This window comes from Muscardinus avellanarius (assembly GCF_963383645.1).
Source record: "Muscardinus avellanarius genome assembly, chromosome: 8".
Taxonomy (NCBI): Eukaryota; Metazoa; Chordata; class Mammalia; order Rodentia; family Gliridae; genus Muscardinus; species Muscardinus avellanarius.
In genome coordinates, this window is record NC_137794.1 from 76,401,825 (window position 1) to 76,420,994 (window position 19,170).

Genomic DNA, 19,170 nt, shown 5'->3' on the forward strand with positions numbered 1-19,170 from the left:
TGGAGTAGAATCGGGCTTCATGAAGGTTTTTAAAAGTTATTTGTCCCCCCAAATTATAAAACATATATTTAATTAGGCTGATATGTGTACAAAGGAGGATCACAAGTTCAAGGCCAGCTTGGTCAACTTAATGAGACCCTATCTCAAAGTAAAGAAAAAAAGGGGGGGGGCTGAAGATAAAGTTTGTGGTAGAGTGCCTTTAGGCTCCTTTACCAGTATCACCAAAGGGGAGGGTATATATATTTTGCTAATAGTTCTTTAAGAATTTTAAGAAAAAATATCTTACTCCATTATCCACCATTACCATCTAGTGTTATATTAACTTTTTTAGGTCACCCAAGCAGAATAAGAGGACAAAAAGTTTTCATTACTTAGAAAAATGCAGTTTAAATCACAATAGAGTCTGCTGTAATTTTGACTTAAATGTGTCAAAAATGTGTAAACAAAAAAGAAATTGAGATATATACAATTCAAAACATGTTTTTCCTATATCTTAAGTCTTTGAATCAGTTTTCTTTATATTGTAGTGTTTTTCATAATTGTAGATATGATTATTTAATTTGGTATATATAATCTTTAAACAATATAGTTTTTAAATGTTTCTATTTATTTTATTATTTCATACTACTGAAGCAATAATATTTCTACTAGGAGCACTGATTTTTAAATAGTTCGTAAAGTCTATGTTACATTAACCTACATCTCTCAACTTATACTTAGTTTATAATATAATATAATATAAGCAGATGATTTATATCTACATTTTATTTAATGTTTTCGTTGACTTTCAGCCTTCCTTTCTTCTTTGGAAAGGAGAAAAATGCTTTCTTGATATATAACATTTTTCATTGTGAGAAAATAGTTTTCACTGGTAGCATTTAAGATTCACTTATCCTCACTGTTTGATCACTTTGTCATTCTTAAAGTGAATTTCTATTATTTCATATTTTTTTCTGAACTACTACTTCAAATAAAATAAATATCTCTTTATTCTTGTTCAAAACCACAGACAAATACCATCTGGTTTTCAAACTGTTCCAGGTATAGTGACCACCCATTGCCTTCCATCTGCCTGATGTACATCTATCCTTGTCATCTGTGCTACCAGACAACTCCATGTTTTGAGGTAGTGGCAATAGTTTTCTGCATCTCATTTTATGTAATACAGAATGGAGAATTTTTATTTATAGATGAAATATGAAACTATAAAGTATGGAACAAGATTTTCTAAATTGGAAAAACATCATAAAGTATTTACAAAAATAGCTTCAGCATCAATGGTATGTATGTTTAGCCTGCCAAAGCAAATTGTTTGGAAAATGGCACCCATTCAGATGTTTACATTTTAGTAAGTTAAGCTTTCTATTTGACTATCACAACTAGTATAGTAAATGTTCTTATAGGATCTATATCTGGTAAACTTAGAAAAAGATAGAAATTTAAGTGCCTAAAAATTAGCCCTGTTACTCAAAATTTTAAGTGGCTTTTATTGTAACTTTAAGATAAAAGCAGGATATGATTTTTTCAATAATTAGTGTTTTGGCAATAAATTTTACAGCTCTAGTTAATTAAAGTTACTATTACTATTCTGCCACATCATTAACAACACTTTCATGATTTATTTTTAAATATGTTTCTCTTTTTATTGTAACTTTTGTTTACTCTATATGGTTTTGACTCCAACAATTATGCTGAATCTTTTTAATAACAATTCATTCAAAATTTATTTACTTTATACAATAATATTACTTTTGAACAATAACATTTCTTTCTTTTTCTAATCATGCCATACAATATTTTTCTCAGCACTAAGCATTATAAATATCTTCACTATGTTTTCCTTGTCTGCAATGATTTTAACATATCACCATTAGTATGTTTGCTGAAGTGGGTTTTAGATATACTTTATTAGGGTAAGAAGTTCCCCTTTACTCTTAGGTTGCCCGTGGGTTTATATATTTTATAATTAGTGGGCATTAAATCAATTTATTGTTCTAGGACTATTAAGAAAATAAATGACTTTAAAATTTTGATTTGTTAATAATCTCTATTACATTGATTTTTCTATTATTAAATGAGTATAATTCTGAATTTAATTCACTTCTGTCATATTCATTATCTATCGTCTATTAATTTGTCACCTATCTATCCATATTTTACTTTATATTGAGGTTTGCTAATGTTTGCTTTAGGATTTTTTAAATCTAATTTTATGAGTAAAATTGACATGTTAGTTTCTTTCTCAAATTGTCTTCATATGTTTTGATTTGTAGGTTTAAATATAAACATTATACTAACCTCATAAGAGGTTCCCTCTTTCTGAAAGTGCAAGATTTTTATCACATATTTTTAGAAGTCTATAATATAAACATCTAAGTTTCTATTTGGAAAAACAGTTTAAAAAGTTTCACATCTATTTTAGTGGGTATATACTCATATATAGATTCTCCAATTCTTGAATTAGGATTGGTAAATTGTGTTTTTTCTATAATTTTGTCTCCTTTAAGTATTAAAAACTATTTAAAAGATTAGACATATTAACTTCTTATAATTTATTTGTCAAGTGTTCTCTTTTGTTTATTTTTTATTTTATCCCTTTATTGGTGTGTTACAGCCTAACATCAATATATAGTTTAAATGATAGTGATTATGTGCACACAGCAACCTCTTGTAGTTTAAGTGTGTATAGCACCTATATGACTCCTTTTTCTATTCCTAATGTTTAAGTTGTACTTTTTGACTTCTAAAAATCAAACTCACTAGAATGCTTATGTCAATAAATCAAGATTTGGAATTGTTTTTTCATCCTATCTTATATTTTATTTTTTTCAATGTCTTCATTTATTACTTCTGTCCTTTGTTTTCTTTTATTCCACTTTGTTGATTTTTTTTCTCTAACTTGTAAAGTTGTCAGCTGGTTTGCTGATTACTAGTTATGTTAAACTATCCCATGATGAAGGAAGCCAACTTTTCCCTGTACTTTTTTCAGTTTTTAATTTTTTTTAAATTTAAATATTTTTTAAATTCGTGCATTGTATTCATACATACAACACTCTTCCCCATGCTTGGCTTAGAGGTTGATATGTTTGTTTAAGTACATCATATGCTTTAGAGAGTTTCCTTCTTGACCCCTCCCATCCCTCAATTAGGTTGCCTTATTTGCTCCTTTATAGAATTTCCTTTTTCACCTAGAGTTCTTCCTATGACCCATTTCTCCCTAACTCTCCCATATTAGGGAAAGCATCTGCTTTCTTATTTTTTGTGACTGAATAATCTCACTTAACATAATGTCCTTGAGTTCCATCCATTTCCCAGAAAACGATATAATTGAGTTTATTTAATGGCGGAGTAAAATTCCATTGTGTACATATCCCACAATTTTGTAATCCATTCATCTGTTGATGGACATCTTGGCTGGTTCCAGTGTTTGGCAATGGTGAATTGTGCATCTGTGAACATAAATACGCATGCATTGCTTTGGTAGTTTGGTTTCCTTTCTTTTCGATAGATACCCGGAAGTGGTATTGCTGGATCAAATGGTAGATTTGTTCCCATTCTTCTGAGGATCCTCCATACTGTTTTCAAAAGTGGTTGCACTAATTTGCAATCCCACCAACAATATTTCAGAGTTCCCACTTCTCCACATCCTCATCAGCATTTGTTGTTTTTTGTGTTTCGAATGGTTGCCATTCTAGTTGGAGTTAGGTGAAATCTCAGGGTAGTTTTGATTTGCATCTCTCTGATTGCTAATAATGTTGAGCATTTTTTCATGCATTTATAGGTCATTTGAATTTCTTTTGTGAAGTGTCTATTTAGTTCACTTGCCCATTTTTTATTTGATTATTTGTTTTTTTAGTGTTGAGTTTCTTGAGTTATCTGTATATTCTATATATTAGTCCTCTATCTGCAAAGTAGGTGGCAAAAATCTTCTCCCATTCTTTTGGCTTTCAATTGAGGTTCTTGAAAATTTCCTTTGCTGAACAAGAAGCTCTTCAGTTTCATGAAATCCCACATATTGATTCACCTTTTAGTTTCTTGTGACTTTGGGGTCTTGTTGAGAAAGTTTGTATCTGTGCCCATGTGTTGCAATGTTGGATCTATGCCCTCTTTAAGGAGCCTCAAGGTCTCTGGTCTGATTTCCAAGTCTTTGACCATCCTAAATTGACTCTTGTGCAGGGTGAGAAAGTAATATTTATTTCCATTTTTCTGTATATGGTTAACCAGTTTTGCCAACACCTTTTGTTTAATAGGCTATCTTTCTTCCAGTGTATGTTTGTCCCCTTTGTCAAAAATCAATTGGCTGTAAGTGTATGGATTTGTTTCTGGGTCCTCTATTTTTCTCCATTGGTCTATATATCTGTTTTTGTGCAAGTACCATTCTGGTTATTTATTTATTTATTGGTGGTACTGGGGTTCCTGGAAACCCTTCTAACTCCAAGGTACACACCCAGACCTATTTTATATCTTTTTTTTTGAAACAGGGTCTCTTAAGCCAGCGCGGCTGACTTCGAACCTGCGTGATCCTCCTGTCTCCACCTCCCAAGTGTGGGGATTACAAGGGAGTGCCACCATGCCATTTTTATTACAATGACTTTGTAGCATAGTTTAAAGTCAGGTATTGTTATTCTTCCTACATGGTTTTTGTTGCTGTGAACTACTTTGGCTATTCTGGTTTTTTGTTGTTCCAAATGAATTTAAGGACTTATTTTTCTATGTCTATGAGAAATGATCTTGGTAATTTAATAGGTATTGCATTGGAAAAATGTAAGCATTGAATTATATGTATTATTGTTATTTTTCAGCTATTATAATTGAGCACTGATTTCTTTTTTCCCCTAATAATACACTTTACTAAAAGTTTTGTGTCTAATGATATTTTAGTATAATAGGTTTCTTTGGTTAATATTAGGTTGAATTATATGAATTGACCACTTTTGTAGCTTGAAAATTGTAAAATATTGTCAGTTATTATGACTTATTCTAATTTTTGCCTGATAGGTATTTTCATTTTTCTGTATCTCCAGTCTAGATATAAGTTTTTTTGTTTATTTAATATCTTGCCTCACAGCTAGATATGGGGGCACACACCTGTTATCCAAGTACTTGTAGAGTTGAGGCAGAAGAATCCCAGGCTTGTATCCAGCCTCAGTAGCTTAGTGAGGTCCTCAGAAACTTAATGAGACCCTGTTTCAGAACTGAAAATAAAATAAGGCTGTGGAGATAGCTCAAAGATAGAATACCTTTGGATTCAATTTCCAGTACCATACACACACAAAATGAAAAATAGTCTGACAAGCTTTGTCTTGTGCCTGAAACATCTGTCTCATTTAAATTTATTATTATAACTGATGTGTTTGAATATTTGTTTATACACTATATATTTGCATTATTATATTTATTTATTTTTAATTTTTTATTGGGCATTGTAGCCGTACATCTTAATGAGGTACAAGACAGTAGAGACACTCAATTAGCCCTTCCCCAATCTTCTCCACCCCCCTTCTTTTCATGTTTGGCTTAGTGATTGACTTTGGTATGTTTGTGAATGTATATCATGTACATTAAGGAATTTCCCTCTCCCTCTCCTGTACCCCTCAGTTAGGTTGCCCTGTTTGCTGATCTATGGGTTCTTCTTCATCTAGAGTTCCTTTTTTTCATATTTGTCCCATTTTTTGTTTTCTTTTCTTTCCTTCCTTGTCTTATTTTAACCAGTTAGTTTTATTTTTTTCACCTTTTTTGCAGATATTGTTTAGAACTCATATTCTATTTTAATATATAGAAGTTATTCTAAATGTCTTAATGTACACCTCAATTTACCAAAACTTAAAGTTAAACAATGTTTCTCTTTTTTCAAAATCATTGTTCCACAGATTGACATACTATTTCTTCTTTTATTTTAGCATCTAAAACATTTATATTATTTTATTTTATTTTAATGGGAAATATACCTCCCTGAAATTTCTGTACTCAACATCTATTGGAAATTTTCTAATTTTTTTTATTTGTCTGGTAATGTCTATGTATGGGGCACATATTTTCAAAAAAGGGCTTCATCAAAGCCGAAGAAAGACAACTCTCAAAGCACACCTGGTTGTGGCTCACCACATTCTAGCCTGATGTGTAGTGTGCAAGAGTAACTCTCACAGCACACCAAGGCATGACACAGAACACCCAGAGCATCAGGAGCAATATACAGCCACTGGGTACAAATTCCAATGCCCAGGCATGACAGACAATGTGTGGGTGCAATGCTTGCCACCTACCTGAGAGGGTCACCATGACAGCTGCATTGAGTCCCTAGCAACTGTGGACAGACTACAACTGCCAGACCTAAGACTGAAAACTCACAACTTCTTCAACCAAGGAGCCTTGCCAGCCTGCCATTCAAACCACCAATAATGAGGTCGAATGCTGACTTCACCAGTGATACTGGTAGCCATTTGGGAGTCCTCCTTCTAATTCTGGTTGAGCACTGATTAAGATCTGACCTGAAAACCTAAACTACCCAACCTGCTTTCCAGGCTGTTTCTCTTTCCCTCTCCTCTCCCCTCTCCCCTCTCCCCTCTCCCCTCTCCCCTCTCCCCTCTCCCCTCTCCCCTCTCCCCTCTCCCCCTCTCTCTCTCTCTCTCTCTCTCTCTCTCTCTCTCTCTCTCTCTCTCTCTCACACACACACACACACACACACACACACACAATATTGTAACTTGGTGTGAAATACTATAATTCTGTGGAGTGTTGCTGAATAACCCGTCTTGGCCAAGATTGCAATAAACATTTTAAAAATATCTGAGACTGTGTTTTGGTTATTTTCCACAACCTAAGTCTTCTCAGAACAGTTTATTATACTGAAAAATATATTAATTGGGTATAAAAATCCTTGAGTGTATTATTGCATCTTTTGTAAATATAACTTTTTTGTTTTCTAATTTGCATACTTCTGTTTTGAGAAGATGCTATAATTGTTATTGTCATTCATCAAGGGTAATTTGTAATTTACTTCTTTAAAATTTTTGTATTTAGTTTCTATAAATTGATAATTATGTATTTATATTGTGATACATGTATTAAACTTAATTATTTGGGGGGGGTTTACTGAACTATCTGAAACTGAGGTTTGAAGTATTTTTATATTTCTGCAAAATGTTAGCTATCTCTTTCAGTATATTTGTTCTTACTCTGTCATTACTATTTTTAACTTCTCTCTGCTATTTCTAATTTCTGATATTTTTTGAGACACTGGTTAATTTCTTCAATTCATTCTAAAATTCACTAATATTTTTTCACCTAACTTATTGTTGGGCCTCTGAATTTATTGTTGTTGTTGTTGTTATTATTATTATTATTATTATTATTATTATTATTATTACAGTAGTAGTAGTAGTAGTAGAAGTAATAGTGGCACTGGGGATTGACCCAGGGCATTCTCTCAGAGCTACAACCCCAACCCATTTTTTTAGTTTTTGTGTTTTGAAACAGGGACTCATTAGGTTGCTAACAGTCTCATTTAATTGCTGAGGCTGGCATTGAACCTATGATCCTCCTGTTGGAATTACAAGTATGTGCCACCATGTTTAGCTGAACTAAATTTAAAAAAATATTTTATTATTTATATCTTGAAGTTCTGTTTCCTTTTTTATTTTTCTAGTCTATTTGTTCTTCATATATATGTATATATGTATAAATATACATGTATATGTCATATATGTGAGTGTATATATTTTTCTTGGAATATATAGCACATAGAATAAAAATCTCCTAAGTATGTCCATATTCTAATTCTCAGAACCTGTGAATATATTATGTGAAGAAAAGAAATTGTTTTGTGTGTAAAAATAAGATCACTTATTAATAACCATGGTACAGGAAGATCATCTTGGATGATTTTGGAGGGCCAATGTAATCAAAAGATCCCTTTAAATTAAAAGTGAGAGGAGTCAATGTTAGAATGATGTAATGTAAGAAAAACTCATCTGGCCATTGCTGGGTTTGAAGATGGAAGAGGGATACAATCTAAATAATTCAGAAGGTCTAGAAGTTTCAAAGACAAAGACAAAGACAAAGACAAAGACAGGAGTTCTCACCAAGGGTCTCTATGTCTCTATCAGCATTATCATTGCAATACTTCAAAACCACTTATCATACAACTTAATGGAAGGAAAATTTATTTGCTCACAGTTTCTTGGTAATTTCAGAGTTCAGTCTGAAGTTTGTGGAAATTTTTTCATAGCAGTAATAAGAAAAAATGCAGGCTATACTAGGAATTTTTTAATTATGTAATTTTTATTATTGGATTATAATGTTCATTGATATGCTGGTACGATATTAATTAAGGCATTTTATAACTGTCCAAGTACTCTTATTTTTCTAGGTGTATGATAAAATTTAATTTCTTAGGGTGTGTTTTTTTTTTGGTGGTACTGGGGTTCCTGGAAACCCTTGTACCTCTGGGCTACACTCCCAGACCCATTTTATATATTTTTAAAATTTGGAAACAGGGTCTCTTAAGCCAGTGAGCTGGCTTCGAACCTGCGCGATCTTCCTGTCTCTGCCTCCCAAGCACGGGGATTACAAGGGTGCACCACCATGCCTGGCAATTTCTTAGTTTTTTTGAACACTGAATTTTATTTTTGTTGACACATAATAGTTGTAAAACTTAATGGGATACGTTTGATGTTCGATGTATGTATGCATTGTATAATGATCACATCATAATAATTATTATATATAATAACCAAAATTTATCATATCATTGCAAGTAAGCATTCAAAATTCTCTCTTGTATTTTGAAGCATTCAATACCTATAATTACCTTACTATAGAGATCCTAAATTTTTTCTTCCTAACTATAACTTTGTACCCATTGACCAACCTTCTCTCATCTTCCCTTCCTCTCATTCTCTCTAGATTTTGTTAACTATTATTCTCTCACTCTTATTGGCAAATGAAGTGTATTATTAAGTGTATAAAATTTGTATCTTACACAGTTCATCAAGGATTTTTATTTCATAAATAAAATATTCTATTTTGAGCTAAGCCAGAAAATTCATGCCAAATACTTCAATGTTAGGACATAGAATACCCAATTTGGTATGAAATTCTCCTTGTTGCCTAAGAGTAGGGATTTCAATATAAGAAACAAACATTAGAACAAACAAACAGTAACTGGCATACTAAAAAATGTCTTAAATCCACCTACATTGTGAGAATAAAGGGAAATTTCTTCTATATTTCCTTTAGACCTAAGATAAAATTAAAATTTAAACACAATTTAATTAATTTTAATTCAGTATTCCTTAAAATATTTTTAAGTTAAAAAGTGTATATTTTCCTGCCAGGCATGCTGGAGCATGTTTTATTCCCAGCTACTCAGAAAGCTGTCGCAGGAGGATTGCAAGGCTGAAGCCAGTCTTGGTACTTTAGTGAGACCTTGTCTCGAAATAAAATTTTAAAAGGGACTGGAGATTTAGTGCAGTGATAAGAACACTTGTGTAGCATGTGTGAGGCTTTGAGTTTGTTTCCCAATGCAACACACAAAGAATGAATTTTCCTTCTGGCCTATTTTTAAACCCTAAGTGAATCCTTGTTATTCTTCTCAGAACCATATAACTGAAGTGAAAATGTTATCTTTTTATGACTTAGGCAAAACAATTTTTTTTCTCTGTGGATAGCTAAGGTACACTGGTATGTTTATCAATAAAGGTCTTTTGCTTTAAATTTCCATCTTTTGTAACATTTAAAGTGGAGATTAAAATCTTTGTTGGCAGTGAATAAATCGGCCAATAATCCAGCACATGAGTCTATTTCAGACCTCAGTTCTTTAGCCCTAAGAAAAAGTTTTAGAAGCATAAAATATCAGTGCAGGCATTACTGGCATGCATGATAATTATTTATCCAAAATATCGCATTCATTTTTATAGGAAATGGAGCCGTAGCATCTTCCTCGGTTTGTGATCTTCAGTTTTGGCGTAGGAGACAAGGAAGACAAGCATAAGTGGTTAAATGAACTGAGGATATTAGTATGATCATAGAGAAAAACAGAAAAAAGATTGTTATAAATACAGCCTGAAACACTCTAGGAAATCTATACTTGACTGATAATAATCCCTCCCAAGAGGTAACTTAGCCACTTTTAAATCTCTTAACTGTTTCTCTGGCTCTCTTTAGATCTCAAAATCAGCTGCTCATTTTGATAATTTTTACTATGTTGAGTTTATGCTTTATGTTTTTATTTCTTACTAGACTCATGTATTTATACTTTATTGTCCTTTCCTTTTTTATTCATTCAGGAAATATTCACTGAGGGCATATAATAATCCAAATCATGGGGATAGAGCAATTAATGAGACAGATAAGGTCCCTGTTCTCAAAGAGCATATGGTCTACTGAGGAGAGAGATCAGCATGTAAATGAATTAATGAGAAAATTCAAATGTTAATTAGTGAAATGATGACAATAAAGCATGGTAATGTTAACAAAGGAAAGGAGTTTACAACAGCGATGCAATTACTTTCTTCTCTGCTTTCCTCAGCATATCAGCCATGTCCAGCTTTCTGCTGGTAGTGTGAAAATATGGTTGCCACTCTTCTCAGTTCATGCCCAGACATGAAAATATTTAGTCTCTTCATTTTTCTTTTTTTTCTTTTTTTTGAAGATTTAAAGAAGTTTTTTAAAAGATAGAAATACAGAAAATAGGAATACAGCCCCATGCCAAAATGGCATGGGGAGGGGGTGACTCGAAATGAATACACCCTAGTCTCTTCATTTTTCTATATTAGAACTAGAAAATTCTTCCCTAGAAGCCAGTATGTCCATTAAGTTCATGTCCCATTTCTAACCAAAATATTGGCAAAGGCAGTGAAATTATGATTGGCTTAAATAATCAAAACTTACAAACCAGAAACTAGAACCACAATCTCCAGATCACCTGGAAGAAAGGTAAGAATCTAAAAACAAAACAAAACACACATACACACACACACACACACATGAAGAATGGAGAGATGGGAATTTGAACGAGGGTTTACTGTACTTTTGCTTGATGGGTTCCTATATGTATAAAATGTTTTAATTTTAACTCTGTAATGATTGAAGATGTTCTAGTTATTGGATCCTAGGATGAAAAGGTGCTTCCTCAGAACTTTGAATTATTGCTATATGGTTGCCACATTATAATAAGTATGAATTTTTTGTTTGTAGAATTTTCCAAGTGATCGTTTGAAACCTCTGGAAACTTTTAGGAGATCTTTTAATTTCTGGCATACAAAAATTTCTTAATGTGGTGCTTTTATTTTGTTTTTTTTTTCTCTCCAATATTAAACTTAGTTTCTTATGACCATCTTCTATTCTGGAATATTTGCTTTTGTTGCTTGTATAGACATTTTCTCCTGTCTTTTCATTCTCTTTTTTAGAATCTGGAATAATTCCATATTTGATATCTTGGATTGGTCTTCTAAAATGTTTACTCTTTTATTTCATCTTACATTTTCGCTTCTTTTAAATTATCTACTTTATCATGCTATTCTCAGTTTAATTTTTATTTTGGTAATCCTAGTTTTATTTTCCATGTCTCTCTTGTTTTCCTTTTTCATTGTAGATCATTCTGTTCCAAGTATGGACACACAGTCTGTCCTAATTTAAACTGCATTGTGACTGAATTCAGCTTATCTTATTATTTACTGCTGATAGATAATGTATTTTCTTAATTTTGAATGCCTCTGAGTTTCATCCCTGTACCACAAAAAGATATTAATAACTTTATATATGTATATGTTTTTAAATGTTTATTATCTCCAAGTATAGTTTCCACTTACATTAAACTATTTTCAAATAACTCCATTAGCTAAAAAAAACTCCATAAGTTAAAAGACAAGAGTTTAAGTAAGTGTGGCAATGAATTTGACTGAAAGGATGAGAATCCAGCTTGAAGCCCAACTGTATTCATATCTAGGAGCCATATGCATATAGGCATTTCTGAAGGATTAGTGAGACAATGATGTAATGGTTCATTTTCATCCATTATAAGAGCAGGGAGAAGATTCATGAAAGGATTGACCTACTAAGACAATTTAAAGGAAGGAAGGAGCCTTCTCTATGTAATATATCAAAATGGAATATTGGCAATTTGAATTATTGGCATAATTGATTCCTGATTTGGTGATTGCCAGTTGATATTGTAGGAGAGAAAACTGATGCTGGTGTGTGGAAACATGTGAGGCACTCTAGGAAACTGGGGAAGATGTAGTTAAGGGGCATTTTGTAAGGGGGTAAAATCCTCCATAATCAGAAATGGGTAGATACTGGTCAACTTTGAGTCGTTACTAGTGAAACCTATGTTATATGTATAGGTATGTATTAAAGGAATCAATCCCAACAAATGCAACTAGTAACTGCTCTTAGACCTTTGCCTCTCCTGGACAGAGCAAACTGCCTGCATCCTGCAGGCTCCAGTACCACATCCTGCCCACTTAGAACTTTGCTTAGTTTGTATTCTTTGATTTAATTCAAGAGTTTAATCAAAAGCAGTTAGTATCTAAATATTACTCAATTGCAATGTTTTATTGGAATTGAAAAGTTTGAGGGAAAACATGGGTCTTCTTCCTTTTTTAAAATATTTTTATTGGTACATTGTATTTATACATCATAATGGGATAAAAAAAACTCGTGTAAACATACATGCACACACTGTCCAGTAGCCCCTACCCAATCTCCACCCTGTTACCTCCCCAGCCCTCCTTCCCATGCTTGGATTAGTGGTTGACATCTATATGTTTAAATACATCCTGTGCTGTACAGAGTTTCCTTCTTCCCCCCTCCCATCTCAGTTAGGTTGCCTTATTTGCTCCTCTATAGGATCTCCTTTTTCACCTAGAGTTCCTCCTATTGCCCATTTCTTCCTAGCTTTCACATATTAGGGAAAGCATCCAATTTCTTATTTTTTTGTGACTAATTGCACTTAGCATAAGTTCCTTCAGTTCCATCCATTTACCTGAAAATGATATAATTGTGTTTTTTTTAATGGCTGAGTAAAATTCCAGTGTGTACATATCCCACAGTTTTGTAACCCATTCATATGTTGATGGACATCTTGGCTGTGTGAAATAATAAATTATTTTAATTCTTATAAAAAAGTCTTGATAAAAATGATATAAATAATAATTTTCAGGAATGTGGAACTATCTTTGTTTGAAAAATATGTGCCTGTTTCAAAAAACAGTTTTTATTTATTTTTCTGTAAGTATATTTATTGTATTAGTTATGCTAATTATATACATGTGTGGAAAGTATCTAACCTAAGTGTTTTAAAAGCCTTCTTTTCTTGGGGTTAGATAACTCAACAGGAATTCCTAACGTGACCCATGGTTGATAGGACAAACTAATCAGCAATTTGTACAAGTTACCACTGAATATTCACTCTCCAGCACAGTTTTTTCCTTTGAATAAGAACATTTACTTTCCCTTAAGAGGCCCACCTCAACTTTCCACAGACCAATATAATAGCCTGTTTCCCTGAGTGACAGCAACCCATCCCTTTTACTCTGAGCATTGCTATTGAGCATTGTGGGGGTTTTTTTACTATTATAAAATGATGGTTTTATTATAGAAATCTATATCTGAATCAACCTAACTAATTTCCTTCTCTCCTAATTTTGAGATCCACCTCTGAGACTGTCCATCTTCAAAATCATAGGATTTCTTTTGTAGTTTCAATTAGTATTGAATTTTAGTACTCTTATAATTTCTCTGTCTTCAAAATCACCAACCATAGTAGCAAGAAAAGTTGTGACTGCAGACTGAACTAACTTTGGAAGTCCAGGGGCGATGCAGTAGAGCCGGAACAAGTGAAGCTGGTATGGTTTGCGCTCCCCAAGTGAAATAAATTTGAAATATTTAAAGACAGATGGGTTGGTGGCACATGCATATAATCCTAGCACTTGAGAGGCTGAGACAGGAGGTTCACAGGTTTGAGGCCAAAGCATTGTAACTTAGCAAGACCCTGTTTCAAAATTAAAAAAAAAAATAGGGCTAGGGCTCAGAGTTAGAATGCCTCTGGGTTCAATCCCAGTGTCTGTTTGTCTCTCTTACACACACACACACACACACACACACACACACACACACACACAATTTGTCACCTGCTCAAGGTCATTGAAATGATAATTGGTAGACTTGGATCTCAAACCCATGAGAGTGTTCTGGATATATCTTGGAATATAACTCCATAAAGGAAAAGGATAACACCCCACAGTTGTATCCAAGGCTTCAGGAAATGTCTAGGGCAGGGTAATACTTGATAAATATCGGGAAATACACTAATAAATCGAGATTAAAATTCTGACATTAGCCGGGCGTGGTGGCACACACTTGTAATCCCCGCGCTCGAAGCCAGCCGCACTGGCTTAAGAGACCCTGTTTCCAAAAATAAAATAGGTCTGGGAGTGTAGCCCAGAGGTAGAAGGGCTTCCAGGAACCCCAGTACCACCACCACCAAAAAATAAATAAATAAATAAAAGAAAAAGAAAGAAAAAAAATCCTGATATTAAAAATCTTTGAGTCAGGGCATGGTGGTGCATGCTTGTAATGTCAGTACTTAGGAGGCTGAAAAGGAGGATTTCAGGTTCACAGCCAACCTCAGCTACTTAATGAGGCTTTCTGCAAATTAGTGAGAACCTGTTTCAAAATAAAGAATAAAAAAATAGGGCCAGGGATGTGGCTTTGAGGTAGAATGCCCCTGGGTTCAACACCCAGTTCTGAAAAAAAAAAAAAAGAAAAAAAAAACTTTGACCTTTCTCAATGTCATGGCCTTAAAAATTATACAAAGAAAATATATGTTCCCTGTTTGCTGGAAGTGGTAACGTGGAAGTTCTGAGGCAGGGAATGCATGACAAGTAACTGTGTTAAGTACAAAATGGAAAAAGTAGCTCCTTCTGATTTCAAAAGCAGCACTTAACAAAAGTGAAATTTAAGTGTTTCCAGCTTACTAGTTTTCTGATTGTATGAGGCGATCACTGGACTTCACCTTTGAAGTAGATAATACCTTTCTGCTGAGAAAATTACTCTCGTGACAAATGTGAAGAAAGATGCTCTTTGTATAGAGAAGATTGAGGTTTTGGTGATCCTAGGCACTAAACTGCTTCCTACAATACTGGGAGAGGTTGTCCATTACACAGAATTCACCTCTGGAATTTACCTCCCATAGAAAATGTTCCTTTCAAAAGCTAGATTTAGACTGCCTTCTTTTGTACAGAATAATAGATTGCACTTGCTTGTTAGAAGTTTTTAAAGTGTTGATTAGAGAGGATTGGGATTAGAAACTTGTGTTAGTCAGATTTTTATCACTTTGAACAAAATACCTAACATTTATATTTATTGAAACTTAAAAATAATATTGTTTACAATTTAAATGAAGTAAAGTTTATTTGGCTCCCAGTTTCAGAGCTTTCAGACCATCCTTGGTCAGTTCCATTGCTCTGGACCTTAGAAGAGGCAGGACATCATGGCAGAAGAGCACGGACAAAGAAAGCAAGGAGACAGGAACAACATATAGTCCTCAAGGGCATGCCTTCCTCCAGCTGTGCCTCACCTGCCTACCTTACCACCACTTCCCGGCACTCCATTCAGCTATCAGTGAGTTCATCCTTGGGTGAGGTCAGAGCTCTCATGATCCAGTCACCACACTGAAGCCCCATGATGGTCCTTGGGATTAAATCTTCAATACATAAGACTTTGAGGGTCCAGATCTTTGACTTTCCAGATCCAGATCATGACAATATTTTAAGACTAAAGGGAGATCTTTTAGGGCTCATGCTACATAGAAGTGAAACGGAGACCTGCATATGACCTGACAGGGCTGTTGATAAACTAGATTTAGGAACAAAGTGCTTTTGCTTTGTTTTGTTTGTGTTGAGACTTGAACACAAAGGTCTTATGCATGCTAAGGATAAACTCTACCATTGAACTGTGCCTCCAACTCATCAGAATGTATTTAATAGACTACTTTCATAGACTGAAATCAGTAGGGTACAGTTTTTCTCTTAACATGCAAACACACTGTAGGAACATTTCCTCTTCCTTCTTAACTTTTTGGCAGACTAAAATTAAGATATTAAAATGAAGTCTAGTCTAAATTAAGATTCTAATTTTACCTATGACTTATGCTTCACCCTGTCCCTTAGCACAATCCAAACCCAAGAGATGGGAACAAAAGTGGGAAAAAGAATGATATGTATGCACTCACATACACACATGCACACACACACAGCCACATGTACACACAGGGAGAGGGGAGAAAGAGAGAGAAGATAGAGGAAGAGAAAGAGACGCAGTAAGAGGAACAGGGTGATTGAGGAAGAGAAAGACAGAGATGCAGTAACACAGCAACAGGGTGAAGTAGTGCTAAAGAGAATAACTTAGAAAAACATGAGGCAACTATTTGAGAAATCACCTATGGGTGCAGAAAATCTCCCTTCACTATGACAAGAGAATGCACTCAGTATATGGATTTTAAAAAATCAGCCAGACATTTCAGTTAAGATCTTTAAAATATAAAAACTGAAATATATGCCATTTCTTCTCAAGCCATATCTCTTGTGGCATTGTGCAAAACATTTTACGTGAGTGATAATGAGAAAAGGGGTCTTTCATATCATTCCAAATGTGTGGAATGTATGTGTGAAAACACAATGACATGCCCTCATCATCATAAAGTGTATGTGTAGAAATTGAGAGCCTGCATTTGGTGGGTGGTGATATAGACTGAGGTGATCCTCGAGGGAAATAAAGCATTCAGATAAATATTAATGTTTCAATAAATATGCAAAGAATTTCCACTATTTGTATATAGCTAAAAGTGCTGTACTGAGCTAAAGTCAGACTCACTAAAAAACATAAACAACCAAATATGGCCAAGACTCAATTGGCAGTAACAGTTACAGACACTTTCTTCTTTTCTTTTTTTTAAAATTTTTAATTGGTTCATTATATTCATAAATCTTATTGGGGTAAAAAAAAACTTGTGTGTACATACATGTACATATCACTGACTTAACTCCTACCCACTTCCCACCCCATTCCCTCCCCATGCCTCCTTCCCTTGCTTGGCTTAGTGTTGACTTCGATATGTTTAAGTACATTGTGTGTTTTAGAGAATTTCCTTCCCCCACCTCCCATCCCCTCATTTAGGTTGTCTTGTTTGCTCCTCTATAGGATTTCCTTTTTCATCTAGAGTTCTTCCTATGACCCATTTATACTTAGCTTTCACATATTAGGGAAAGAATCTTATTTCATATTTTTTGGAACTGAATAATCTCACTTAGCATAATGTCCTTGAGTTCCATCCATTTCCCAGAAAACGATGTAATTGAGTTTATTTAATGGTGGAGTAAAATTCCATTGTGTACATATCCCACAATTTTGTAATCCATTCATCTGTTGATGGACATCTTGGCTGGTTCCAGTGTTTGGCTATGGTGAATTGTGCATCTATGAACATAGATACATATGCATTAGTTTGGTAGTTTGGTTTCCTTTCTTTTGGGTAGATACCCAGAAGTGGTATTGCTGGATCAAATGGTAGATTTGTTCCCATTCTTCTGAGGATTCTCCATACTGTTTTCCAAAGTGGTTGCACTAATTTGCAATCCCACCAACAATGTTTTAGAGTTCCCACTTCTCCACAACCTTGCCAGCATTTGTTGTTGTTTGTGTTTTGAGTGATTGCCATTCTAGTTGGAGTTAGGTGAAATCTCAGGGTAATTTTGTTTCGCATCTTTCTGATTGCCAATGATGTTGAACATTTTTTCATGCATTTATTGGCCATTTGAGTTTCTTCTTTTGTGAAGTGTCTATATAGTTCACTTGCCCATTTTTGATTTGATTTTTTTTTTTTTTTAGTGTTGAGTTTCTTGAGTTCTCTGTATATTCTGGGTATTAGTCCTCTATCAGAGGTGTAAGTGGCAAAAATCTTCTCCCATTCTGTTGGCTCCTAGTTGAGGTTCTTGACAGTTTCCTTTGCTGAACAGAAGTTCTTCAGTTTCATGCAATCCCATGTATTGATTCATCTTTTAATTTGTTGTGCCTTTGGAGTCTTGTTGAGAAAGTGTTTATCTGTGCCTATGTGTTATAGTGTTGGACCTATGCCTTCTTCAAAGAGCTTCAAGGTCTCTGGTTTTATTTCCAAGTCTTTGATCCATCTTAAATTGACTCTTATGCAGAGTGAGATAGTGGGATTAATTTCCAATTGTCTGCATATGGTTAACCAGTTTTGCCAACACCATTTGTTGAACAGGCTATCTTTTCTCCAGTGTATGTTTTTGGCCCCTTTATCAAAAATTAATTGGCTAAAAATGTGTGAGCTTGTTTCTGGGTCTTCTATTCTGCTCCATTGGTCTATGTATCTGTTTTTGTTCCAGTACCATGCTGCTTTTATTACAATGACTTTGTAGTATAGTTTAAAGTAAGGTATTGTGATTCTTCCTGTATGGATTTTGTTGCTGAGAACTACTTTGGTAATTCTGGGCATTTTGTTATTCCAAATATATTTAAGGACTGATTTTTCTATGTCTGTGAGGAATAATTTTGGAAGTTTAATGGGTATTGCATTGAATCTGTAGATCACTTTTGGAAGGATGGCCATTTTAATGATATTTATTCTGCCAATCCATGAACACAGAAGATCTTTCCATCTTTTAAGATCTTCTTTGATTTCTTTTTCAATGTTTTATAATTTTCTTTGTAGAGATCTTTTACCTCCTTGGTTAAGTTTATTCCTAAGTATTTTATTTTTTGTGGGAGATCCTGAGTGGAAGTGTTTTCTGAATTTCTTTTTCAGTGGATTTATGGTTGGTGTACAGAAAAGCTTCTGATTTTTTTTTTAAGATTGATTTTGTATCCAGACACTTTGCTGAATTTGTTGATCAGTTCTATAAACCTTTTGGTTAAGATTGTTGGGTTTTTAAAAATATATTATCATATCATCTGCAAATAGTGAAAGATTGAGTTCTTCTTTCCCTGTTTGTATTCCTTTAATTTTCTTTTCTTGCCTTATTGCTCTGGCTAGAGTCTTAAGTACTATATTGAAGAGAAGTGGTGATAATGGACATCCTTGTCTTGTTCCTGTTTTTAGGAAGAATTCTTGAAGTTTTTCCCCATTTATTATAATGCTGGCTGTGGGTT